Source organism: Oncorhynchus keta, unplaced genomic scaffold (genome assembly GCF_023373465.1).
Source record: "Oncorhynchus keta strain PuntledgeMale-10-30-2019 unplaced genomic scaffold, Oket_V2 Un_contig_4336_pilon_pilon, whole genome shotgun sequence".
Classification (NCBI taxonomy): Eukaryota; Metazoa; Chordata; class Actinopteri; order Salmoniformes; family Salmonidae; genus Oncorhynchus; species Oncorhynchus keta.
This window is the reverse complement of record NW_026287716.1, coordinates 72,501-90,000: the sequence shown is the minus strand read 5'-3', so window position 1 is coordinate 90,000 and position 17,500 is coordinate 72,501.

Here is a 17,500-nt window from a genome sequence, read left to right as displayed (position 1 = left end):
AGAAAAGCACAGCAATACTGTCATCGAATGCATTGTATTGTATTGTACACTGAGGACCTATCTTCCTCTCTGCTGGAGTCGGATGGAATGGGACTACATACCACAGACTCCACATGCCAAACTCTCCTGTTTTATTTTACTGTACACACTAGAACTAGAATCACTCTGTGTGTGTGTGTGTGTGTGTGTGTGTGTGTGTGTGTGTGTGTGTGTGTGTGTGTGTGTGTGTGTGTGTGTGTGTGTGTGTGTGTGTGTGTGTGTGTGTGTGTGTGTGTGTGTGTGTGTGTGTGTGTGTGTGTGTGTGTGTGTGTGTGTGTGTGTGTGTGTGTGTGTGTGTGTGTGTGTGTGTGTGTGTGTGTGTGTGTGTGTGTGTGTGTGTGTGTGTGTGTACTGACAATACACACAGCAACATACTGTACATGTCTTAAGTTTAAGTAACTGAACAAACCAAGTGTATCTGAACATACAGACAACACTAAATAAACCTTGGGTTTAGGTTCTACATGCAAACCAAGTGTATCTGAACATATACACAACACTAAATAAACATTGGGTTTAGGTTCTACATGCAAACCAAGTGTATCTGAACATATAGACAACACTAAATAAACCTTGGGTTTAGGTTCTACATGCAAACCAAGTGTATCTGGGAGGACAGGAGAACAATGAGTTCAGCTTTATCCTACAGTCCTCTGATTGACATGGTATTTTCCTTCCTAGTTTCTTTGGGATCATAGAAACAATCATTTTGGTAGATACTCATTATATAGGTACCAGAAAGTACATATTGTTACCATTACATCTTAGTAAATACTAAGTTAATACTGTCTGAAAGAGGACTGTAATGAAGTGTTACTGAACAATGTGAACAAACTGTACTAACCTGTTACCATGGTTCTTGACTAACTCTTTTCACTAGGAACTGTCACTTTGTGGGCCATAGTAACACCTTACTGTAATGTGTATAGGCAGTCTACTGTAGTAGGGCATGCATGGCTTACTGGAGTAGCTCTGAAGATGATGATGATGAAGGTATGGATGGCCTATCGGATACAGAGCTGACCTCTGACCTATAGGGGTCAAAGAGGTCGCACATCTTGACACGTGTCACAGACATTCTAGAACTTTCACGCGTCGAGAATGGATTTTTCCGATGTCTTGAACTCTGTCAGAATGAAATGTGATGTAAGCATTTTTACAAACTTGAAGCTCAATTTCCTTGTTCTGTATTTTTTATTTTGCTGTCGTGTACGTTGGGGCGCTGGGAAGGGGTAAACGTGGGGATAACTGGACTAGAGACATGCAGTACTGTATAGGACACGGAGTTCCACTAAGGTGGTTTCAGATTTACCATTTCAATAAGCACCATGTTGCAACAAATGTTTCCAGACCGTCACATTGGAATCATACTGTCATTGAAACGTGGTGCCAACATGAGGGACAGTTGGCTGAGATCAGGAGGTATACAGTATGTATGGCTTTGGGGTGGGGGGTGAGATGGGGGTCTGGGTTCTGCTAGTGAAGTGTGTGTGTGGGGGGTAGAAGAGCTGATTAGTAACTAAAAGGGGAAATCACTCTTCAAATGTTGCACTTAAGAACTTAGACATGATATCAAGAGTGTGTGTGTGTGTGTGTGTGTGTGTGTGTGTGTGTGTGTGTGTGTGTGTGTGTGTGTGTGTGTGTGTGTGTGTGTGTGTGTGTGTGTGTGTGTGTGTGTGTGTGTGTGTGTGTGTGTGTGTGTGTGTGTGTGTGTGCGTGTGTGTGTGTGTTTGAGAGTGGATATGCAAGTGTTTCTACATTTCCTTATGTTCTGAAGGTGTGTGAGAGTACGCATGATTGGGTGTATGTGTACGTGCGGGCGTGTGTGTGTGTACGTTTGTTTGAGAGAGTGAGAGCTCTCTCAGTTTCTCATTACACTTTTGTGTGAAAGAGCTGAATGTGTGTGTGTGTGTGTGTGTGTGTGTGTGTGTGTGTGTGTGTGTGTGTGTGTGTGTGTGTGTGTGTGTGTGTGTGTGTGTGTGTGTGTGTGTGTGTGTGTGTGTGTGTGTGTGTGTATCTTACTGTATGAGCGCGGGTGCGTCCGTGTATTTTCCTTTGTGCGACTGTTGTCCAATGTCTAATTACAGCATGACTGTGTGTGAGAGATTGTATTGTCTGGCAAAACAAACAAAAGCATTTAATAGTGTTGGAAACAACAATTACAATCATGTTTACCTTCGACTGGAATGAATCTCAATGAACTTGAAAATAAACTGTAAAATAAACAAACCATAACAAAGGTTATATTGATGATCAAGATAACAAAATAATCATTTTACGAGTCTTACTTTTAACAAGTGTGTCTGTGTGTTTATTGATTCTCTCTCTTCCTCTCTGAGATTTAGGCTTTTATCTCAACCATGTCTCTGTCTATCCCTCACCTTGCAGTCACGAGCTGTCAATCTCTCTCTCTCTCTCTCTCTCTCTCTCTCTCTCTCTCTCTCTCTCTCTCTCTCTCTCTCTCTCTCTCTCTCTCTCTCTCTCTCTCTCTCTCTCTCTCTCTCTTTCTCTTTCTATCCCTTCCTTTAGCTGTCAATCTCACTCTCTTTCACGCTCTCCATCCCGCTCTTTCAAGTTCCTAATCAGCAGCTGATCTCTCTCTGTTCAATATACTAATCTGAGAAGAAAGGAGATGAGAGCGAGTGACAGAGAGACAGAGAGAGAGATGTGTACCTGGCTGGTATGTGCAGGTCTGTAGATTGGCCTAATTATGTTTCATACTTTACACATGATGAGATTTTCCATATCAAAGTTGTCTGGCACGGTTTTCATACCTTTACATGGTCGGATGTCAAGAGATAAGCAGCTGAATCATATCCCTAATTTACATAACAATAGACAATGATTTCTGCCTGGTGTCTGGTGTGGTACTGAGGGACTGTGTGATGTCACAGTCACCACCAGGGACATTATTCAACAGGATGACAGAGGTTAGGGGTCAGAGGTCAGGGATTGATGTTTGAATGTAGCAGGTGGTATAAAGGAAGATAGAGAGATAGCCACCCACAGGTTACATATTCACCTGTTTAAATAGCAGATGTAGTATATGATTAGCAGTCTGATGGTATGGGGTTGAATAAAATACATCAATCAGCATTTCATGATAGACAGATACAACAGCCAGAGACGAGGAAGTCCTGTTATAGGACTCATTAGCAAGTTTCTCCGCTACAAGAAAGATGAATGTTAGTTCATTATAGGCCTAATGATAGGACACATCTTTGGGTAAGAGAGTAGGCCGGCAGGCAAATGAAGGGAAGGCTAGACTATTGTTTTAGGTCTGTCTCATCAGGAGTGACAGACATAGACACGTCTCAATTCACCTGATTCACCTATCGGCCTTCTGCATCTGCGTTGGAAGGTGGCCAAGCTACAGGGGCGTTTGTCAGACCATGAGACATCTTGAAAATTGTTCTTCTCACAAAAACGTAGCGTCCAACTGTTTGGGCTACAAACTAATATGACTCTATCACTCCATGGACTGATGAGGTGATCACATTTTGCTGTAGGACCCCCACAAGTCTTCCAGGACTGAAGGTAACCTGGTACCGCTTTAAAACATGAATGGAGGCATGGAGGTTGGTTTGTGCCAACAAAAAATTAATAAAATATGTGTTTTGTTATATCTCCTAGATATAGGACAGACACTATATATTTGTTTATACCTACAGGGGTCCTAATATTCTACATCAAAGAGCTAAATGATCCATGGTATGGCCATCTTTGTGTAAGAGATGCCCTCCTCCCCTCCAGGCTTCGACTATCAGAGGTTAATCATTTCAATCATTTCCCCACTGTGTTGGCTATAGTCAACTATGACTAAACCGTTCTGGTTCTGTCGGGAACAGGCGCAGCACACCGTCTGGTGAGATTAAGACACCGAGCTCAGCAGCCAGACAGGAGCAGCTGTGACTGATATCCCGGTAACAATAACCTACAGTCATTGAGTCATTCTCTCCGCCTCAGATCACGGGAATTAGGCTATAATAACAGCAATGCTTTGTTTCCAGACTGACTGTTTTACTGCAAGGCTTTTGTGGGGTGAAATTATAAATGACCGCAAATCTGGACTTTTGTGTATTGGACAGTTTTTAGTGTGTCTATTCAACTGATATATAAGGCCTGTTCGGTTACATCAAATATATCTATTGAAATGAAACTCCTCTCTCTCTCGGTTCATATGTTTACGTCACATCTCGGAGAGGGAACTCTTGTGGAAGTCAGGGGCTAAATAGGGAGCACTGATAAAAATCATTACATTTGGCCACCAAATGAACCAGGCCCCTCAGGGGAGAGGAATCAGAAGTGAGCTCAGCCTCTTTCTCCATATTGATACGGCGCCATCAAAGTCTAAAGCAGGAAGGACTAAAGCTTTCAGCAGAATGAGATTGTGTAATGAGTTGACATTTGTTCTAATTTATGGAACAATTTTCCACCAGTAGACTGCAGTCATCTAACCCATGCGGCAGTAGCCATGCTCTGCCTCTAGGTGTCGCTGTTTGGTGACCGCCTCGCTGTAATCTGCTGTCTAAATAAATAACTACAACAATGGTCGCTGTGTAAGAGACAGTCAGACGGATTAAAAACATGGGATTCGTTTAGTTGGTTTAGATATAATCATGATATAATCATGTGCTAAAACATGTTGTGACCGTTTTGCCAGAGTCCATCTACTGGCCCAGTTGTTGCTGCCCAAAATGAGTGTTTGGACTCTGAGATGGTGGTTCTTTTGATGAGCTTTTACTTGCTGAGTGTACTAAATAAAGTGTGTGTGTGGATGTCCATTAGTTACTCTGTAGGCATATACCTAGGATCAGCAGCCCTCTGCCAATCCTAACCTAAACCATCAGGGTAATGGGGAGGTGAAACTGACCTTAGATCAGTGTCAAGGGGCAACTGTCTGCAGACACAGACTTCAGAATCACACACACATGACTGCACTGTTTGAGGAGACTCATAACTAAGGGGATAAGTACCTTGTCAGAATGGGCTCCAGTGTTTCCCACTGTGATAACTGACTCCACGGTCTGCATCCTAAGGCCACAATGTAACGCATGACAGGACCCATTCTGAACATGTTTACAATGAAGCTTGGCTTGTGCAAGCAGAGGACTACAAAATAAATCACCACACACTCACTGACTCACAGTCTCACACCAACTCGCACACACACACACACACACACACACACACACACACACACACACACACACACACACACACACACACACACACACACACACACACACACACACACACACACACACACACACACACACACACACACACACACACACACACACGCACACACACACACACACACTCTGTATTACGTGACAATGTTCCTCCTAGCAGCGTGAGAGGGTAACAGACTCTGACATCTGACAGATTAGATGATTTAGGAACAGGTGTGACTGGTGCCACATAGCGTGACAGACCCGTGTCTTGTTATCTGGTTCTGTGGTTATGTCACAACTTCTGCCAAAGTTGGTGCCTCTCCTTGTTCGGGCGGCGTTCGGCGGTCGACGTCACCGGTTTTCTAGCCGCCACCGATCTATGTTTCCTTGTCCATTTGTTTTGTCTTTATTGTACCCACCTGGTTTCCATGACATTATTATTTCCCTATTTAACCCTCTGGTTCCCACATGGTTTTGTGCGTGTTTGTTCGTTGTTAAGTGTTCGCTATTTCTGTGAGCTGGAGGATTTTCCCTGCGTGGAATTATTTTTGTTGTTTATTCGAGTAAAGTACATTTTTTTACTCAGGTCTGTGTCCTGCGCCTGACTCCGTCCTACCCACTGCAACACCTGGGTGTTGATGGTCCGAGCAGAAACACGTAGAAATGCTCAGATGTGATGGGTTTGGGTAGCAGATTTGGTTGAATAAGACCAGAAATGAGGAACTGACCCACATACATGCGGGACAACGTACGAAAGGCACACAGACATACATTCTGCCACAGGACACAGCGGATGTACCTTCCCTCACCTTGACTAACCAATCAGATCCGTCCTGCCCCGCATACTAATGATATTAATATCCAATGAGATAAATACCGATTCTACGGTGACCTACTGTGAAATACCCAGTGTTCCTCTATATCCAAGGTTTCTGTCCTAAATGACTATTTCCATCCCTGACAACAGTTGAAGTTATTTGTTAGTGGACTGGTCATTACAATAATATCCCATACTGACCGTTCTGTCAGGAGGAGACTGTCTGTTGAAAGGCCTCTATATAAGTGATGAATGACTGATGATATTAATAAGATATGAATCAGGGTTATTCTCATTGAGGAGCAGACTGTATCTGTCACTCATGGTCAGTCAAAATACTACATATACTTACACACACACGTCAGTCTCTCTCTCTCTCTCTCTCTCTCTCTCTCTCTCTCTCTCTCTCTCTCTCTCTCTCTCTCTCTCTCCCTCTCCCTCTGTCTCCCTCTCTCTCTCTGCATCTCTCTCTCTCTCTCTCTCTCTCTCTCTCTCTCTCTCTCTCTCTCTCTCTCTCTCTCTCTCTCTCTCTCTCTCTCTCTCTCTCTCTCTCTCTCTGCATCCCTATCTCCCTCTCCCTCTCTGCCTCCCTCTCTCTCTCTCTCATCTCTCTCTCTCTCTGCATCTCTCTCTCTCTCCCTCTCTCTCTCTCTCTCTCCTCTCTCTCTCTCTCTCTGCATCTCTCTCTCTCTGCATCTCACTCTCTCCCTCTCCCTCTCTGCATCTCTCTCTCTCTGCATCTCTCTCTCTCTCTCTCTCTCTCTCTCTCTCTCTCTCTCTCTCTCTCTCTCTCCCCTCTCTCTCCCTCTCTATCACTGTTTCTCTCTCTGTATGTTTCTCTCTCTTTCTCTGTTTCTCCCTCAGATGTCTGTTTGCGTGTTCCTCTGGCCCTCTCCTCTACCACATGGTTTCCCCTTCCTCTATGTTTAGACTAATCCTCTATTTGTGATGTTGCATCTGTACAGCACCCAACAGATGGAGCTTGTATATAGACTCTACAACACACACACATGAACCTGACACACCCTAATGTACACACACACACAGACTCACACCCACACACTAAGGAAAAGCACAGCTATACACTACTGTAAAGCACACACTGAGTGTGTGTGTGTGTGTGTGTGTGTGTGTGTGTGTGTGTGTGTGTGTGTGTGTGTGTGTGTGTGTGTGTGTGTGTGTGTGTGTGTGTGTGTGTGTGTGTGTGTGTGTGTGTGTGTGTGTGTGTAAATAACCATATGACAGTGTCCTCACATTTGACAGGTCAAACAGTAGAACCTGTCCTCCTCCCCTTAGACAGGTCAAACAGTAGAACCTGTCCTCCCCCCCTTAGACAGGTGATAGAGGAAATGATGGTTGAAATGATAAATTATGTATACATTATTGATTAGAACCATTTATTCTGATACTATTATGTTATGGTATGAAAGAGTTCTTGGTTAAGCTGTTACTGTAAATGTAAGCAGAACGAATTAAATGTCTGTGCCTCTTGGGAAGTTTAAGGGGGAGGATGCTATAGCTTTTACGACAGATAAGAAATGTTTGGGTGGTGTTCCATTAGTGGAGAAAAGTATATCTTTTAGACAGTTTGGAATGTAGTTTTATGGGGGGAGTAGAAGGAGAGTCCAGACCTAAAAACAATGGGCTCTTGTGAGAATCGGAGAGAGGGTGGGAAACTGATGATGTCATTTACAGTTTATAACCTGTGGAAATGTGTGTATGTGTTTAGTACTCTCTTGTAATAAACACTGTTACCTTTGGCTTTTAAGACTGGTCTCAATCTACTTCATGCATAATTAATGAACTTACAACTCATTAATGAATTAGAAATGAGTGCGAATTGATTTTGGCAATAAAACATACAGGAATTTAGAATTCCTCCATCAACAGGTCAAACAGTAGAACATGTCCTCCTCCCCTTAGACATGTCAAACAGTAGAACCTGTCCTCCTCCCCTTAGACAGGTCAAACAGTAGAACCTGTCCTCCTCCCCTTAGACATGTCAAACAGTAGAACCTGTCCTCCCCTCAGACAGGTCAAACAGTAGAACCTGTCCTCCCCTTAGACATGTCAAACAGTAGAACCTGTCCTCCTCCCCTCAGACATGTCAAACAGTAGAACATGTCCTCCCCTTAGACATGTCAAACAGTAGAACCTGTCCTCCCCTTAGACAGGTCAAACAGTAGAACCTGTCCTCCTCCCCTTAGACATGTCAAACAGTAGAACCTGTCCTCCCCTCAGACATGTCAAACAGTAGAACCTGTCCTCCCCTCAGACATGTCAAACAGTAGAACCTGTCCTCCCCTCAGACAGGTCAAACAGTAGAACCTGTCCTCCTCCCCTTAGACAGGTCAAACAGTAGAACCTGTCCTCCCCTTAGACAGGTCAAACAGTAGAACCTGTCCTCCCCTCAGACAGGTCAAACAGTAGAACCTGTCCTCCCCTTAGACAGGTCAAACAGTAGAACCTGTCCTCCCCTTAGACAGGTCAAACAGTAGAACCTGTCCTCCCCTTAGACAGGTCAAACAGTAGAACCTGTCCTCCCCTCAGACAGGTCAAACAGTAGAACCTGTCCTCCCCTTAGACAGGTCAAACAGTAGAACCTGTCCTCCCCTTAGACAGGTCAAACAGTAGAACCTGTCCTCCCCTTAGACAGGTCAAACAGTAGAACCTGTCCTCCCCTCAGACAGGTCAAACAGTAGAACCTGTCCTCCCCTTAGACAGGTCAAACAGTAGAACCTGTCCTCCCCTCAGACAGGTCAAACAGTAGAACCTGTCCTCCCCTTAGACAGGTCAAACAGTGAACCTGTCCTCCTCCCCTTAGACAGGTCAAACAGTAGAACCTGTCCTCCCCTTAGACAGGTCAAACAGTAGAACCTGTCCTCCCCTTAGACAGGTCAAACAGTAGAACCTGTCCTCCCCTCAGACAGGTCAAACAGTAGAACCTGTCCTCCCCTCAGACAGGTCAAACAGTAGAACCTGTCCTCCCCTTAGACATGTCAAACAGTAGAACCTGTCCTCCCCTCAGACAGGTCAAACAGTAGAACCTGTCCTCCCCTCAGACAGGTCAAACAGTAGAACCTGTCCTCCCCTTAGACAGGTCAAACAGTAGAACCTGTCCTCCCCTCAGACAGGTCAAACAGTAGAACCTGTCCTCCCCTTAGACAGGTCAAACAGTAGAACCTGTCCTCCCCTTAGACAGGTCAAACAGTAGAACCTGTCCTCCCCTCAGACAGGTCAAACAGTAGAACCTGTCCTCCCCTTAGACAGGTCAAACAGTACAACCTGTCCTCCCCTTAGACAGGTCAAACAGTAGAACCTGTCCTCCCCTCAGACAGGTCAAACAGTAGAACCTGTCCTCCTCCCCTTAGACATGTCAAACAGTAGAACCTGTCCTCCCGTCAGACATGTCAAACAGTAGAACCTGTCCTCCCCTCAGACATGTCAAACAGTAGAACCTGTCCTCCCTTCAGACATGTCGAACAGTAGAACCTGTCCTCCCCTCAGACAGGTCAAACAGTAGAACCTGTCCTCCCCTTAGACATGTCAAACAGTAGAACCTGTCCTCCCCTCAGACATGTCAAACAGTAGAACCTGTCCTCCCCTCAGACATGTCAAACAGTAGAACCTGTCCTCCCCTCAGACATGTCAAACAGTAGAACCTGTCCTCCCCTCAGACAGGTCAAACAGTAGAACCTGTCCTCCTCCCCTTAGACATGTCAAACAGTAGAACCTGTCCTCCCCTCAGACATGTCAAACAGTAGAACCTGTCCTCCCCTTAGACATGTCAAACAGTAGAACCTGTCCTCCCCTTAGACATGTCAAACAGTAGAACCTGTCCTCCCCTCAGACAGGTCAAACAGTAGAACCTGTCCTCCCCTCAGACATGTCAAACAGTAGAACCTGTCCTCCTCCCCTTAGACATGTCAAACAGTAGAACCTGTCCTCCCCTTAGACATGTCAAACAGTAGAACCTGTCCTCCTCCCCTTAGACATGTCAAACAGTAGAACCTGTCCTCCTCCCCTTAGACATGTCAAACAGTAGAACCTGTCCTCCCCTCAGACAGGTCAAACAGTAGAACCTGTCCTCCCCTCAGACATGTCAAACAGTAGAACCTGTCCTCCTCCCCTTAGACATGTCAAACAGTAGAAACTGTCCTCCCCTTAGACATGTCAAACAGTAGAACCTGTCCTCCCCTCAGACAGGTCAAACAGTAGAACCTGTCCTCCCCTCAGACATGTCAAACAGTAGAACCTGTCCTCCCCTTAGACATGTCAAACAGTAGAACCTGTCCTCCCCTCAGACATGTCAAACAGTAGAACCTGTCCTCCCCTTAGACATGTCAAACAGTAGAACCTGTCCTCCCCTCAGACAGGTCAAACAGTAGAACCTGTCCTCCCCTTAGACATGTCAAACAGTAGAACCTGTCCTCCCCTCAGACAGGTCAAACAGTAGAACCTGTCCTCCCCTCAGACGGGGTTGGTAAAGCAGTCATGCAGACAGTCAAATTGTCATTAGGTCATACAGTCTGATCGTCTGATATGTCATCTGATATCGTGATGTGTGTGTGTGTGTGTGTGTGTGTGTGTGTGTGTGTGTGTGTGTGTGTGTGTGTGTGTGTGTGTGTGTGTGTGTGTGTGTGTGTGTGTGTGTGTGTGTGTGTGTGTGTGTGTGTGTGTGTGTGTGTGTGTGTGTGTGTGTGTGTGTGTGTGTCTGTGTTAATAATCAGTAAAGTAGCTCTATAACTCTATCTGACCTGACCTCGTCCAGTTGGGCGCTCATACTCTGGTACTGATCAGTCTGGGTCATACAGGACACACACACACACACACACTGTGTGCGTTTGCGCGTGTGTGTGCGTGTGCGTGCGTGTGTGCGTGTGCATGCATATGTGTCTGTTTTTGTGTAACTCTATTGTGTGCATGTGTAACTGTCCAATCCAACTTGTAAGAACATGTTACTCAACAGAGCCCACAGGTTGTTACTCAACAGAGCCCACAGGTTGTTACTCAACAGAGTCCACAGGTTGTTACTCAACAGAGCCCACAGGTTGTTACTCAACAGAGTCCACAGGTTGTTACTCAACAGAGTCCACAGGTTGTTACTCAACAGAGTCCACAGGTTGTTACTCAACAGAGTCCACAGGTTGTTACTCAACAGAGCCCACAGGTTGTTACTCAACAGAGCCCACAGGTTGTTACTCAACAGAGTCCACAGGTTGTTACTCAACAGAGCCCACAGGTTGATACTCAACAGAGCCCACAGGTTGTTACTCAACAGAGCCCACAGGTTGTTACTCAACAGAGCCCACAGGTTGTTACTCAACAGAGTCCACAGGTTATTACTCAACAGAGACCACGGGTTGTTACTCAACAGAGCCCACAGGTTGTTACTCAACAGAGTCCACAGGTTGTTACTCAACAGAGTCCACAGGTTGTTACTCAACAGAGCCCACAGGTTGTTACTCAACAGAGCCCACAGGTTGTTACTCAACAGAGTCCACAGGTTGTTACTCAACAGAGCCCACAGGTTGTTACTCAACAGAGTCCACAGGTTATTACTCAACAGAGCCCACAGGTTGTTACTCAACAGAGCCCACAGGTTGTTACTCAACAGAGTCCACAGGTTGTTACTCAACAGATCCCACAGGTTGTTACTCAACAGAGCCCACAGGTTGTTACTGAACAGAGCCCACAGGTTGTTACTCAACAGAGTCCACAGGTTGTTACTCAACAGAGCCCACAGGTTATTCAACAGAGCCCACAGGTTATTCAACAGAGTCCACAGGTTGTTACTGAACAGAGCCCACAGGTTGTTACTCAACAGAGTCCACAGGTTGTTACTCAACAGAGGCCACAGGTTGTTACTCAACAGAGCCCACAGGTTGTTACTCAACAGAGCCCACAGGTTGTTACTGAACAGAGCCCATAGGTTGTTACTCAACAGAGTCCACAGGTTGTTACTCAACAGAGCCCACAGGTTATTAAACAGAGCCCACAGGTTATTCAACAGAGTCCACAGGTTGTTACTGAACAGAGCCCACAGGTTGTTACTCAACAGAGTCCACAGGTTGTTACTCAACAGAGCCCACAGGTTATTCAACAGAGCCCACAGGTTATTCAACAGAGCCCACAGGTTATTCAACAGAGTCCACAGGTTGTTACTCAACAGAGTCCACAGGTTGTTACTCAACAGAGCCCACAGGTTATTCAACAGAGCCCACAGGTTATTCAACAGAGTCCACAGGTTGTTACTGAACAGAGCCCACAGGTTGTTACTCAACAGAGTCCACAGGTTGTTACTCAACAGAGCCCACAGGTTGTTACTCAACAGAGCCCACAGGTTATTCAATAGAGCCCACAGGTTATTCAACAGAGTCCACAGGTTGTTACTCAACAGAGCCCACAGGTTGTTACTCAACAGAGCCCACAGGTTATTCAATAGAGCCCACAGGTTATTCAACAGAGTCCACAGGTTGTTACTCAACAGAGCCCACAGGTTATTCAACAGAGCACACAGGTTGGTACTCAACAGAGGCCTCAGGTTGTTACTCAACAGAGCCCACAGGTTATTCAACAGAGCACACAGGTTGTTACTCAACAGAGCCCACAGGTTATTCAACAGAGCACACAGGTTGTTACTCAACAGAGGCCTCAGGTTGTTACTCAACAGAGCCCACAGGTTATTCAACAGAGCACACAGGTTGTTACTCAACAGAGTCCTCAGGTTGTTACTCAATAGAGCCCACAGGTTATTCAACAGAGCACACAGGTTGGTACTCAACAGAGTCAAGTTTTTTTTTAGGGGTTTTAGGGACTCTTTGGGGTGGGACAGGACGCTACAGGTACATCCATCATATCTCATCCACTACTTTTCTCGTTGGTCTTGTTGGCAGGCCAAAGTCATTGAATGCACAGGGTCTGAACACTCTGCATAAAGTGGAGGATCCCTCGAGGAGCGGAAAAGGAAAATTGCTATTGTGTCGGTTTATGCACCGTACAATTAAGACAGCATCTTTTATGACCAATTATATACCCTGACACTACATTTAACTGACTTCTGACTGGTCAGAATTGATCACATACAGGACTAGGGAAAATGACTATTTAAATAGCTGCAGACCCAGCCATCTGTTGTAGCATTACGAATTAAAGGCAACGAGAAACTTGCAAACATTTCTTCCATTAAATGAACTTACAGACCCTTCTGAAATGACGGATACATTCAACTCTGTGCTCTTCAGAGGCAGTGTAAGATGAGACCAGATGAAGACCCTTCCCAGAACACCTCCATCTCCCCAAGCGGTCTCCCACAGTATCTCATACACTGGAGTATTCAATTATACTAGCGGAACTGAAGCCTGCCGTTCAAGCTATGAACATTGGGCGTCACCTGGTCTAGACAGAATTACCCCAGAGTTGTATTTATTTATTTTTTTTCCCAGTCGGGCCCTTTACTATTGGACATGCTGCATACTACAGCTAAAATGTAGTCTTCCTCCACTAATTAGAATATTGCTTTCATTTCACTTCATAGAATGTTCCAGTTATCGTCCTTTATCACTAAAGCATTACTTGACCACACTCATCCACCACGACCAAACAGGCTTCACAAAAATGTGTTTAGCCTCTGATAATATCTGCCGTCTCTTACAGGCCTTTGATCACCACACACCCTGATCTGTTTCACCTGTCTTTGTGCTTGTCTCCGCCCCCCTCCAGGTGTCACCCATCTTCCCCATTATCCCCTGTGTATTTCTACCTGTTTTCTCTGTTCATCAGTTGCCAGTTTCTTTTGTTTGTGAAACCTACCAGCGTTTGTTCCCCTGCTCCTGCCAGTTACTTGTTCCTGTTTTCAAGTCCTTCCCGGTTTTGACCTTTCTGCCTGCCCTGACCCTAAGACTGCATGCTCTGACCCTAAGACTGCCTGCTCTGACCCTAAGACTGCCTGCTCTGACCCTAAGACTGCCTGCTCTGACCCTAAGACTGCCTGTTGTTCTGTACCTTTCCCCACCTTACTGGATTATTGACCCTGCCTGCTCTGACCCTAAGACTGCCTGCTCTGACCCTAAGACTGCCTGCTCTGACCCTAAGACTGCCTGCTTGCTCTGACCCTAAGACTGCCTGCTCTGACCCTAAGACTGCCTGCTCTGACCCTAAGACTGCCTGCTCTGACCCTAAGACTGCCTGTTGTTCTGTACCTTACCCCACCTTACTGGATTATTGACCCTGCCTGCTCTGACCCTAAGACTGCCTGCTCTGACCCTAAGACTGCCTGCTCTGACCCTAAGACTGCCTGCTCTGACCCTAAGACTGCCTGCTGTTCTGTACCTTACCCCACCTTACTGGATTATTGACCCTGCCTGCTCTGACCCTAAGACTGCCTGCTCTGACCCTGAGACGGCCTGCTGTTCTGTACCTTACCCCACCTTACTGGATTATTGACCCTGCCTGCTCTGACCCTAAGACTGCCTGCTGTTCTGTACCTTACCCCACCTTACTGGATTATTGACCCTGCCTGCTCTGACCCTACAGTCGGACTGCCTGCTGTTCTGTACCTTACCCCACCTTACTGGATTATTGACCCTGCCTGCTCTGACCCTAAGACTGCCTGCTCTGACCCTAAGACTGCCTGCTGTTCTGTACTTTACCCCACCTTACTGGATTATTGACCCTGCCTGCTCTGACCCTAAGACTGCCTGCTGTTCTGTACCTTACCCCACCTTACTGGATTGTTGACCCTGCCTGTCTTCGACCTGTCGTTTGCCTGCCCCTGTTTTCTTCTACACTGTCTGCATCTGAGTCATACCTTAAATGTGATAACGAGTGGCAGTACTAGTGGACAGTGTTGCACCATATGGGTCTCAGAAAAGGCTTCATAGATATGATTCAACTTCTATATGCCAATTATTCTGCGATGGTCCTGAAGGACAACCATTGCTCCTCCCTTTTCGCTCTATCCCATCGGTTATGGAGAGGCTGTCCACTCTCTCCTCTGTTATTTGCCTTATCCTTGGATCCTGTTGCCTAGACGGTCTGCCAATCCACTGTTCACACACCTATCATTATACATGACAACAGGCGTTACATCTCCCTATATGCAGACAATATCCTGCTATTCCTTCAAAATACACAACAATCTCTACCTCATATTCATCTTTAATGAACACATTTCAGGCTATAAAATCAACTGGGTCAAGTCTGCTCTTTTACCTATAATTAATATGGCAGATCATCCATGGCAACATGTGGTACCACTGTAGTGAAACAGTTTATCCCACCAGTGGAGAGAAGAGGTTAACACTGATGTTCTCGATGACGGAGGGCTCCGTGCATTCCAGGTTTTACTGGACAAATCCTTATTTTATTTCCACCTTCGCTCCGTGCAAGCTTATGGAGTCCCCTAGGGCAAAACACTACCAATTCACCCCTAAACTCAGGGGACTGATCTGTACTTGCATTTTTTAAAAGCATCTCAGAATCGAATCTAATTTTCTCTTCTGGAAATCCTAATCTTCAGAATATCAGAATGCTCTCTATGCCCTCAGAGTGTTCCCGGTACCTTCATTCATATGGTCTGGGAGTGCCCCGAGGTATCCCGATTCTGAAGACTAGTCTCCAGAATGCTCTCCACAATTCTCTCATCACATATTACAAGTTCACCGCAGATTATACTCCTCAAAGACACCTCCAAATGAGATCTGTCTTTGCAGGAAAAGTGTTTATGGCTGCCTGGCCTCACTGCAGACACAGTTTGTTTGCCTGTCGATGGAAACCTCCCTGTTCACTATCTAAACATGAATGGTTACTGTCAATAAATTGACATTGCTCATTTAGTGCTTTCGGTGGTGTGAATGCATGGCTCAAAAAAACTATAAACTGGAGTTCTGCAGTGGTTAAGATAAAATCATAGTTTTGGGTGGCATGGTCGGAGGGAGGGAGGGTGGGAGGGAGGGAGGGTGGCATGGTCAGAGGGAGGGAGGGAGGGAGGGAGGGAGGGTGGCATGGTCAGAGGGAGGGAGGGTGGGAGGGAGGGAGGGAGGGTGGCATGGTCAGAGGGAGGGAGGGTGGGAGGGAGGGAGGGAGGGTGGCATGGTTGGCGGGAGGGAGGGAGGGAGGGTGGCATGGTCGGAGGGAGGGAGGGAGGGAGGGAGGGAGGGAGGGTGGGAGGGAGGGGAGGGAGGGTGGGAGGGAGGGGGAGGGTCGGAGGGAGGGTGGGGGGTGGGAGGGAGGGAGGGGGGAGGGTCGGAGGGAGGGAGGGAGGGATAGCATTCTGCTCTTTTCTTCTTTGTTTGTTTAATGTATGGGCAGGGGAAGGGTGGGTGGTGTTAATGTAACACCTCCTTGTTTTCTTTTTAGCCCTCTGTCAATATAAATTCAATTAAACATTTTAGCAACAAAAAATACAAATCGTTCTGTGACCCCCTGTCCTGATTCTCAGCCTCTCTCTCCCCAATGTCCTGAACTGCCCTCTGTATTACGCAATCTAACTTAGTCCAAAATCGTTAATAATCTCTAAACCTCTTTTTTGAAACAAATATTTATCGTTATTATGTTTATAAGCATGTGTGTCCCAGTATGAACTGGATTACAAGTTGAGAATGTACATGTGAATTCAGGACATTGGGTCAGTTCCTGGGATCCATGGTTTTACAGCTAGGATACAATCCTGTCTTAATTCAGTCTTCTAAGGGCTCTGTTAATTAAATACTATATATTATCATTATTATCATAAACCCTCAGGTTCTTACTAGTTAAGAAAGTAGCATATAAGAAAGTAGCCTTCCACGAGACTTGGCTTGTGCGAGCCGGAATGGCTCATCTCCTGTTTCTGTAGCGTGAGGCAGTTTGTTGTACAAGTATACCCCTGGACAGGATGCTAATCTATCGCAGGGCCTTACCTACCTGCCGTGGCGGAGATCTTTGTGGGCTATACTCAGCCTTGTCTCAGGATGGTAAGTTGGTGGTTGAAGATATCCCTCTAGTGGTGTGGGGGCTGTGCTTTGGCAAAGTGGGTGGGGTTATATCCTTCCTGTTTGGCCCTGTCCGGGGGTGTACTCGGATGGGGCCACAGTGTCTCCTGACCCCTCCTGTCTCAGCCTCCAGTATTTATGCTGCAGTAGTTTGTGTCGGGGGCTAGGGTCAGTTTGTTATATCTGGAGTACTTCTCCTGTCCTATTCGGTGTCCTGTGTGAATCTAAGTGTGCGTTCTCTAATTCTCTCCTTCTTTCTTTCTCTCTCTCGGAGGACCTGAGCCCTAGGACCATGCCCCAGGACTACCTGACATGATGACTCCTTGCTGTCCCCAGTCCACCTGGCCATGCTGCTGCTCCAGTTTCAACTGACCTGAGCCCAAGGACCATGCCCCAGGACTACCTGACATGATGACTCCTTGCTGTCCCCAGTCCACCTGGCCATGCTGCTGCTCCAGTTTCAATTGTTCTGCCTTACTATTATTTGACCATGC